This window comes from Puntigrus tetrazona, chromosome 4, assembly GCF_018831695.1.
Source record: "Puntigrus tetrazona isolate hp1 chromosome 4, ASM1883169v1, whole genome shotgun sequence".
Taxonomy (NCBI): Eukaryota; Metazoa; Chordata; class Actinopteri; order Cypriniformes; family Cyprinidae; genus Puntigrus; species Puntigrus tetrazona.
The window spans coordinates 26893530-26903997 of record NC_056702.1 but is presented as its reverse complement, the minus strand read 5'-3'; the positions used below and the strand labels follow the sequence as shown (position 1 = coordinate 26903997).

General features: G+C 42.0%; 1 pseudogene; it reads right to left on the bottom strand.

Annotated features, from left to right (window-relative positions):
• Positions 1–1526: 1526 nt before the first annotated feature.
• LOC122342368 lies at positions 1527–10017 on the bottom strand (annotated as a pseudogene).
• Between the last annotated feature and the right edge of the window lie 451 nt (positions 10018–10468).

The following is a 10468-nucleotide window of genomic DNA, read 5'->3' as shown; positions in this document are numbered from 1 at the left end:
TACACACATTCTTCAATATACATTTTCAAGAGAAGAACAAAACTTTTTTTTTTTTTATGTCCTCACAATGCAAAAAGCATTCAAAACACCTACAGAGAGCATGAAGTCTAGTGCACTGTTTTTGCTCTTTCGACAACAAAATTCCAAACCCAGCCACAGCACTGTTTTTCTGTTCTGAATGAATCAGCCGTTTAATCACTTGCAGCGGTAATACTGCATACATGCACTATTGTCTTTTGCTGTTCAAAGAAGGAAAGAAAACAGCGTATACAAGTAATTTGTGCATGAGATTTTTTAAAAAAACCTGCACAATTTTTTTACATTTTTAGTTGGTTTTGTCTTTTTTTTTTTTTTTTTTTGCTTGGTTTTTTACTTATGGAGCTTAACTTTTGGCAGTACTACAATAATATTCAACACACAAGTGCTGTTACAATGCAAGCATTTTCTGCAATGACGATACACATTGTTCTTTCTGCAGTTAACTTTTGTTTTGTGTGTGTATGCGTGCATGTGACGATCTGCAGTCCTGTGTTTTGTTTTCCTGTTTTTGTGGCTTAAGTTTTTGAAGGTACCACACTAATATTGTACACACACTGTTTTAATGTTGCTTACTTGCTTGTAGGAATGTTATTTGAATGTTGGTGTTTTTAAAATTATTGTATTGCAGTTTTGGTGCATGTATTGTCATATGTAACACAAAAGCTATTGATTACATTTAATGTTTATGTCACCAAGCCAGCAGAGGAGCTCTTACCTCTGGGTGATCTGCGATCACTCCCTCTGCTGCTACTTCCTGTTAGAACACTATAAATGCTGTAGCAGGCCCCTCACCTGCAGGTTGCATTGTTCGCCTGTATTATTGTTAGATTGTTTCCCGAGTTTCCTTAGTCTTAGATTCCTTGGTTTTGACCCTGCCTGTCTTCTGTTGTTCTGATTGTTTGCTGCCTGACCTGACCTTTGCCTGTTTTTGGATTTTGTTATTGCCTTGCCTCTGATACTCCTGTTTGCCCTGATTGACGCCTGCCTGCTTTGACCATGCCTTTGTTTAATAAGAGTTTCTTCTCGACCAGTAGATGGGCTCAGCAGTCTCCACATCCTGTTTCTGTAGATAAGACATTTTGCACAGCACATACACATAATATTAAGTAGAAAAACTCAGAGCCTTTATGAGGCCTGGGCACAGTGCTTCTGTTGAGTAAAACCTGTAAAACATAACTCCTTTAAAACATAAATCCCACAATTCCCACAAATCTCTTTGAAAGAGATCACAACCTTTGCTCCACTTTTTCCTCACAGTGAATCACCTGGCATAGGTCAAATTCCCATAGGCCATCTTTTCCTTTTTCCCTTACCAGAGTTAGTTTTGCTCCTCCCCAACCCCCTATGACATTTCTTTTGTGTCTGCCTTGAGTCCCTCCCTCTCTTGTTCCATTCCACAGTATCAACGTTATTATTACAACAATTCCCACCCCCCAACATATGACCACCTTGTTAATATTATCCCTCATAATTTAGCCCCAGAATTATTATCTGAACGTCACTGTTGCTCCAATACAATGTGTGATTGGAATGTGTTCTGGGATTTCTAGTAAATCCCCTTGCCTTAATAATACTTTAAAATTCTTATGTTTCAGTTGTGGTAGTTGGAGGCTGATTTCCTCAGTGTCTTGTTGTTTGTCTCCCTTCTCGGGTTGGCCTGTTGCTGTTTCCCCGTCTCCCGTCTCTTCTCCCTCTCTCTGACCTTCGCGAATATCAATCAATCAATCAATCATTTTTATTTATATAGCGCTTTTAACAACACAGGTTGCATCAAAGCACTGTACAGTATAATGACAGGGATATATAGTGACGAGAGTGACCAATTTCTTATTAAATGCAGAGACGGTCTCTGTAGTCAATTCAACGATAGTCACTAGAAGTTAAGTGTCCCCAACCAAGCAAGCCAGAGGTGACAGCGGCAAGGAAACAAAACCCCATGCATATAGAATGAGAAAAAAAAAACCTTGGGAGAAACCAGACTCAGTTGGGGTCAGTTCTCCTCTGACCGGACGCCCAGCACTTAACCTCCAGTTCAATTTTAAACGCAGCTGTGTCAGGTAGTGTAAATGACTTAGTGTGTGTGTGTGTGTGTGTGCATCAGGATCTGGTGATCTGTCGACGGGCGCATCTAGGTTTTCTGGTCTCTGATGAACATAATCTCTGGGTGCTGATCCACCATCTAGTCTGGATACAAACTGTGAAAACAGATTGAGAAAGAAACAGGACTAATATTAGCGTAGATGCCATTCTTTTACGATGTCACAAGTACATCGTATTTTAGGAGTAGTGTTCCCGGTTCCAGCAAATCTAAGTAATGCAGCCTAAAAATCCTTTAACGGATTTGAATAATAAAAGGTGTGTTGGTGTGTTATGTGTAGGCTAAGTTAAAAAGATGTGTCTTTAATCTAGATTTAAACTGGCAGAGTGTGTCTGCTTCCCGAACAGAGTTAGGAGATTGTTCCAGAGTTTAGGTGCTAGATAGGAAAATGATCTGCCGCCCGCAGTTGATTTTGATATTCTAGGTATTATCAAATGGCCAGAGTTTTGAGAACGCAGCGGACGTGCAGGACTATAATGTGATAAGAGCTCGCTCAAGTATTGAGGAGCTAAACCATTCAGGGCTTTATAGGTAATTAATAGGATTTTAAAATCTATTCGATGTTTGATAGTGTTGACAGAACTGGGCTAATGTGATCATACTTCCTAGTTCTAGTAAGGACTCTGGCTGCTGCGTTTTGGACTAGCTGAAGTTTGTTTATTAAGCGTGCAGAACAACCACCCAATAAAGCATTGCAATAATCTAACCTTGAGGTCATAAACGCATGAATTAATATTTCTGCATTAGAGGTTGAAAGCATAGGTCGTAATTTAGATATATTTTTAAGATGGAAAAACGCAGTTTTACAGATGCTAGAAACATGATTTTCAAAGGAAAGATTGCGGTCAAACAGCACACCTAGGTTCCTAACTGATGATGAAGAATTAACAGAGCAGCCATCAAGTGATAGGCTGTGTTCTAGATTATTATATGTGGGGTTTTTAGGTCCAATTATTAGCACCTCTGTTTTTTCAGAATTTAACATTAAGAAGTTACTCATCATCCAGCTTTTTATATCGACTATGCATTCTGTTAGATTCTCAATTTGGTGTGTATCACCAGGCTGCGCTGAAATATAGAGCTGAGTATCATCAGCATAGCAGTGAAAGCTAACACCATGACTCCTGATAATATCTCCCAGAGGTAACATGTAAAGGTTGAAAAGTAACGGTCCTAGCACTGAGCCTTGAGGAACTCCATATTTCACTTTTGAGCGATATGATACCTCCTCATTTAATGCCACAAACTGATAGCGGTCAGATAGATATGATGTAAACCATGCTAAGGCGCTTCCTCTGATGCGAACAAAGTTTTCTAGTCTATCCAAGAGAATGTTGTGATCGATAGTATCGAATGCTGCGCTAAGATCTAATAGCACTAATAACGAGATAAAACCACGATCAGATGATAGAAGCAGGTCATTAGTAACTCTAATGAGAGCAGTCTCAGTACTATGGTACGGTCTAAAACCTGATTGGAAATCCTCACAGACACCATTTTTTTCTAAAAAGGAATACAGTTGTGAGGATACTACCTTTCTAGTATCTTTGACAGAAAAGGGAGATTAGAGATTAGTCTGTAATTTACTAAGTCTTTGGGATCAAGATGTGGTTTCTTAATGAGAGGTTTAACTACAGCCAGTTTAAAGGTTTTGGGAACATATCCTAATGACAATGATGAATTAATAATGTTCAAAATAGGATCTATGACTTCTGGAAGCAGATCTTTTAATAGTTTAGATGGAATAGGGTCTAACATACATGTTGCTGGTTTAGATGATTTAACAAGTTTGTACAAGTCTTCTTCTCCTATAATAGAGAAAGAGTGTAATTTTTCCTTAGGGGATCTAAAGCTCATTATCTGATGTGAAACTGTAGTTGACGGCTGCATAGTTACAATTTTATCTCTAATGGTATCAATCTTAGAAGTAAAGAAATTCAAGAACTCATTGCAGCTATACTCTTGGGGCATATAAGCACCTGCTGATGCTTTATTTTTGTTAATTTAGTCACTGTACTGAATAAATACCGGGGTTGTGTTTGTTTTCTTCTAAAAGGGATGAAAAATAATCAGATCTTGCTATTTTTAATGCTTTTTTTCTGTATGACAGCATACTCTCCCGCCAGGCAATACGAAATACTTCTAATTTGGTTTTTCTCCACCTGCGCTCCATTTTCCGGGCTGCTCTCTTTAGGGTGCGTGTGTTGTCATTATACCATGGAGTCAGATTGTTTTCTTTTATCTTTTTTTAAGTGCAAAGGAGCAACTGTATCTAAAGTGCTAGAAAAAAGAGAGTGCATAGTTTCTGTTACATCATCAAGTTTTTGCATCGTATTGGATGAACTAAGGAATTGAGATAAGTCAGGAAGGTTATTTAGAAAGCTTTCTTTTGTGGTGGAAGTGATGGTTCTACCATACTTGTAATAAGGTGCAGAGTTTACAGGTTTAACTATACAGAGTTCACACAAGACTAGATAGTGATCTGAAATGTCATCACTTTGCTGCAGTACTTCAACCATTTTAACATCTATTCCATGTGACAGTATTAGATCTAGAGTATGATTTTGACAATGAGTAGGTCCAGAGACGTGTTGTCTAACCCCAATGGAGTTTAAAATGTCTAAGAAAGCTGATCCTAATGAGTCTTTTTCATTATCAACATGGATATTAAAATCGCCAACAATTAAGACTTTATCTGCGGCCAGTACTAACTCAGTTAGAAAATCAGCAAATTCTTTAATGAAATCTGTGCTGTGTCCTGGTGGCCTGTATACAGTAGCCAGTACAAACATGACAGAAGATTTATCACTAGCACATGATTCTGTAGATAATGTTATATGCAGCACCAAAACTTCAAATGAGTTATATTTAAAGCCTGCCCTCTGAGAAGTACTAAGAATATTGTTATAAATTGTAGCAACACCTCCCCCTCTACCTTTTAAACAGCTCGAACTGTTGTCAGAGGCCTGCTAGGGGCAGAACAGAAACAGCAAGCAGACAGGTGAAACTATGTGTTACCTTTTCCAGCCAACTGTACGCAGTGTGAGGTTCGCGCAGTTATTTTCATGGGCTCTGACCACCTGGGGGCAGACCATTTTCGTTTCATTTGTTTCAGCCTCACCCACTGCTCGTCAGGTCCTCTTTTCATGTCCAATTCCTGTTGCTCTATTTCAGGCCAAAACTTCTGTGGGGAAAATGTGTTAATAACAGCTCTTACTTTTTGATGGTAGGCCTTACGTGTATCAGTGTACCCATCCCCAGGCATTGGGGCCCAGGGGCCAGGAAATTGGCGTCCAGTGGATAATTCAAAGGAGTAAATCCAGTGGTTCTGTTTATTGAACATCTCACAGACATTAAGGCTATTGGTAATGCTTCTACCCAATTCAGAGAAGTGCTTGTACAGATTTTGGCTATTTTGTTTTTTAGGGTCTGGTTCAGTCGTTCAACTTTACCTTGGCTTTGAGGATGGTAGACTGCTCCATATGAGTGCTTCAATCCTAGAGCTGACTCTACTTGGTTCAAATGCTTATTTTTAAAGTGTGTACCATTGTCTGACCTTATGACTTTGGGGAACCCATGTGTAGGTATGTAGTGATTGATGAGGCATTTTATCACTGACATTGCATCCTCCTGGCACATGAGTAAGCTTCGGGCCATCCGGTGAAACTATCCACCATGACCAGTAAGTATCTCTTTTTGTGGACAGGATTTATCATGTCTGTGAAGTCAATCACAGTCATGTACCCAGGGCCTCTATCCGTGGGGAAGTGGCCAGGCAACGGATGTGTGGTGGGCTTGACATTATATTCACTGCAGGTCTGACATTCAGCAATAGTGTTACTGATCATGTGTGGTAGAAATGGATGCCACCACCCCTTTAACCTTTTGGTCATATCTTTTGAATTACTATGTGCTAGCGAGTGGGCCTCTGCTAGCACTGAGACAGCTTACTCTAGCTGGCAACACAGGGCTTCCTTCTGGACCTCTCCACAGTCCCGAGGCTGTTTTTGTTCCCCCTTTTTGTAACCAGGTAGTTTGTTCTTCTGGGGAGGATGCAGCTTGCTCTCTAATTATGAACTCTTCTGTTAAGGCTGGGTCTAAATTCAACACCTCATCTTGTGCTCTGACCATCATCTGTAATGGCATGTAGCCAGCTGCCTGCTTTGCTGCTTTGTCTGAGGCTGCATTTCCTACAGATACAAAATCTGTGCCATTAGTGTGTGCTGAGCACTTTACTATGGCCACCTCCTTTGGTAGTAATATAGCTTCTAGCAGTTGAGAGTTGGCTTCCCTGTTGATGTCACAAATCCCACTTTGGCCCTCCCTTGCAGCTCAACTGTAGCTGCCCCTACTGCATAGGCAGAATCTGAATATATGTTCACCCTTTTACCACTTCCCTTTTGCAATGCTGATGTTAAAGCTAATAATTCAGCTCTTTGAGCTGATGGTTTAGTTGACAACTTCTGTTGGACTGTTACTGTCAGGTCATCTCCCTCCCCTACACTGGACACCACTGCATACCCAGCAGAAAGAGTACCTGATCATTTCTGAAACAACATCCATCACAAAACAAGGTCACGTCTGGTGATGACAGTGGCCTGCTACTCATACCCTCCCTGATCTTGCTGTCTTTTTCTACCCACCCTTTCCTCACACATGTGGAGCTCTCCATCCACCACTAATTCTGCCATATTTATGCCCTTGTGTTCATGTACAATGTTTGGTGCAGTCAATATTTTGATCAATTTGTTTTGCCTTTGTGCAGAGAATGTGAACGAGGAGGAGGTAATGAATGCTACCAGTGAGTGGTTTGATAGAATTATCAATTTGGTGTCCCATTACCACATGATTGGTTTTTTCAACACTCATCGTTGTTGAAATTGTTTCTGGTAGAGCACACCACTCACAGTTTTGCTGTGGTTGTCACATCTAAATGGAAAGGTTGGCCATAGTCTGGGGTTTGTAGAGCAACAGCCTTTGCCATGTCCCCTTTTAGGGTAATGAAGGCCTGTTCAGCCTCTGTTGTCCAATTCAATTCACCCTTACTGTTTTTCATTCCAATTTCCTTCACTAAAGCTCTCAGAAAAGCTGTTCTTTCAGTGTAATTCACAATATACTGTCTGCTGTAACCTATTAGGCCCAGAAAAGACAACATATCTTTTGGGTTTTGGGTGGTTTAGTATGGCTTGTTTGGTGTCATTTGTCATAGAGGTTCCCTGCCGACCCACTAATCGTCCTAGAAAAGTGACCTCTGGCCTGCAGACTTGCAACTTTTGTTTGCTTGCCTTCAACCCTACCTTAGCCAGAAGTGACAGCACCCTCTCTGTGTCTGTCAGACAGGTGGCAGCAGATGTAGATGCAATGAGCAAATCATCCACATATTGAACCACAATTGTGTTGGTATCGACTGTCAGATTGTCCAGCAGCTTTCTTAGCTCTTGGTTGAAAATGCCAGGGCTCAAAATGAAGCCTTGTGGTAATCTGGTTTAAGTGTACTTCCGGCCGTTGTATGTGAAGGCAAACACGTCCCTACTCTGCTCTGCTAAAGGTATACAGAAAAATGCATTTGCCAGATCTATACAGAAGAAGTGGGTGTGTTCTGGGGTCAATCTGGTTAACATGGTGTAAGGATTTGGAGTGGGCAGTGGTGTTGTCAGAACACTCTCATTTATTTTCTCAGGTCATGGACCGTTCTATATTTCCTGTGGAGTGTTTAATGACAGGCAGTACTGGGGTGTTCCACTCAGAGGTGGTCTCACACAGCACTCCCTTGTTCAATATACTCTGAATGGTGGGGGCAATACCAGTCATGGCCTCACAATTATTTCTATACTGTTTCTCCTTTACCACTGTTGTTTTGTCTATTTCAAAAGACACTGGCTGAATATCACAATAACCCACATCCTCACTTCCTGTTGACCATAACTTTTCTGGCAGGTTGGCTAGCATCTCTTCTGCTCCTGGCCCATCCATTACAGCAGTAGTCTTTTCTCTGTTTGACCTTAACTTCTCGTAGCTGCCCTCACATATTTCCTCTATGTGTAGTCTGTGACCTCCTGTCATGTGGGATCTTTCCCAACCCTGTCTCTCATCTTCCCAATCTGCTGCCTGTTTTAGTCTTTTTACCATGGGACCTAAGGCCTTGGCTCCATGGTGTTTACTGATCATTAAGGAGATGTGTGGTACAGAGACAGTTTTCATTTCAAACCAGTCATATTGTTCCTCACTTAACCTTACTTCCACTGCTACCCCTTCCTTTCCAATGTCGATGACTGAGCCTTTCAGGTTGGTATGTCTTTGATCTACATATTGGCTAAACTCTGTTGCATAAACCTCATCATTGCTTTTGTCATAGTATAGAGTACAGTGTAATGGGTCAGAAACTGGCAGGAAGTGTCTCAACAGGTCTGGTCTCTGGTTTATCAGCTGCCTTAAGTTGGTTTGTTCTGGATGCAGCACTCTGACCCAATAAATGTCCACCCCCACTCTTCCTGCTGTAGTTAATACCCATTGACCAGCTGCAGGTACTAGACCACCCTTAATGGAGCAGTTTTGTGTTTTTCCATTTGGAAAAGTTAAAATGATGCCCTCTGGGCTACACAGAATTTTCACCCCCAATTTTACTAACAGGTCTCGTCCGAGGAGAGCAGAGGGCACACTGGCAGAGCATAGGAAAGGGTGCATGACCTTTTGACCTGCTACTTCTACAGACAGAGGTTTGGCCAGGCTACAATTTCCCCAGAGAACCCTTTGACTTCCTGTACTTCACAGGAGAGTGCGTCCTTTCTCAACCATTCCAGCCTGATGGTAGAGAAGGAGGCCCCAGTGTCCACTAAGGCCTGTACTTGGCTGTCTATTGACCAGTACAGTTAGGTAGGGCTCAGCCTCAGCCCCCTTATTGGTTCTCTGTGGGTCTTGTCAATAATCCGCCTGGTCTGCCTGGCCCCAGACTGGGCTTTGTCTGGGCTGGGCACCTGTTGGTTGGTAGACCACGGGACGTTTCTGGGGACACCTCTTCCTCTTCCCGAGGCCCTCCTCTAACAGGAGCCCGTCCCGTGCAGGAGGTTGTTCCCCTCTATTCAGTCTCTTTTCCAGTGATCACCTGCTTCCGCACAGATAACACCCCTGCTCTCTCCCTGGTCTCCCGTAATACCCCCTATAATTTTGGTTTTGCCACCCATGTCCAGAAGGTGGCCAGTCTGGCAGCGGGTCATATGGATAATCACGTGGGCCCTGAGGCTGATAGTTTGCTGCCCCTTGTGACACTTCCTGTCCCTTCATCCCCTGATTCATTACAGGCATTTGCAGAGCTCCCTCTCTAGGCTTTTTCTTTTTCTTTTTATCCCTTTCTTGTTTTTCCATGGCGCTGTCTACATAGTAAATGAAATACCTGGCCCATGTCTCGCCACTACCCCCACACATTTCTGGACTGTTTTCTACTTGTTGTTTTGCTTTTTCGGGAACTCCCTTTACTACTGCCTGCCTGTAAAACTCTTTACAGATGTCACTGCAATCTGGGTGCTGCCCTGTCCTTTCTTCCCATTCATCTTCTGTCCTATGCAGATATGCCTAAGCAGATTCTTCTGCTCCTATCTTAAATTTGATAGATTGATAAGTAATTTTTGGTGTTGGATAGAGGTTTGTAAGAGCCCTGCTTATTTGGGTAATTACTTTGGACAGTGGTTTCTCATTGGCCATGTCTTCTATTCTAGCTTCATCCTCTAGCGTAGTCATCTGGGTTCTGGTAAGCAGATGTCCCATTAGGGCCCTAAAGACCATGGGTTAATGTGGTGAGTTTATTTAACCATTTCATTCCTCTCCTTAGTTAGATCTGGCAATTTCTGCAGTACTGCATTCATGTCTGCATTTCCCCATGGTCTATACTCTGGATTCTGGTGTCCTCCTATCCTGTACAGTGGATACTGGGTTGGGTATGTTGTTCTAACCCCATGTCTTTCTTTAACTTTAAGGCTTGTAATAAGGTGGTTCCTGAGGCACCTCCTTCTCCTTTGTGGGGCTGGTAGCTGTACCAGCCCTGGGTGGGGCCTGTGCCGCCTGTTTAGAACCCCAGTCTATGTCCAGCTCATATCCAGTGATTGTTACACTATCCTTTTCTTCACCATTTAGACATTTACATTTACATTTAGTCATTTTGCAGACGCTTTTATCCAAAGCGACTTACAATTGAGAGTACAACAGCGATTAATTTTTCAGAGACAAACAGACAGAGTAAGTGCTTATATCACCCAGTCACAGGGAGTGTTCAAATTAGTACATGCCAGAAGGGAAGGAATAAACAAGGGGGAGGATAAGTGAGACAGAGACAGTGAG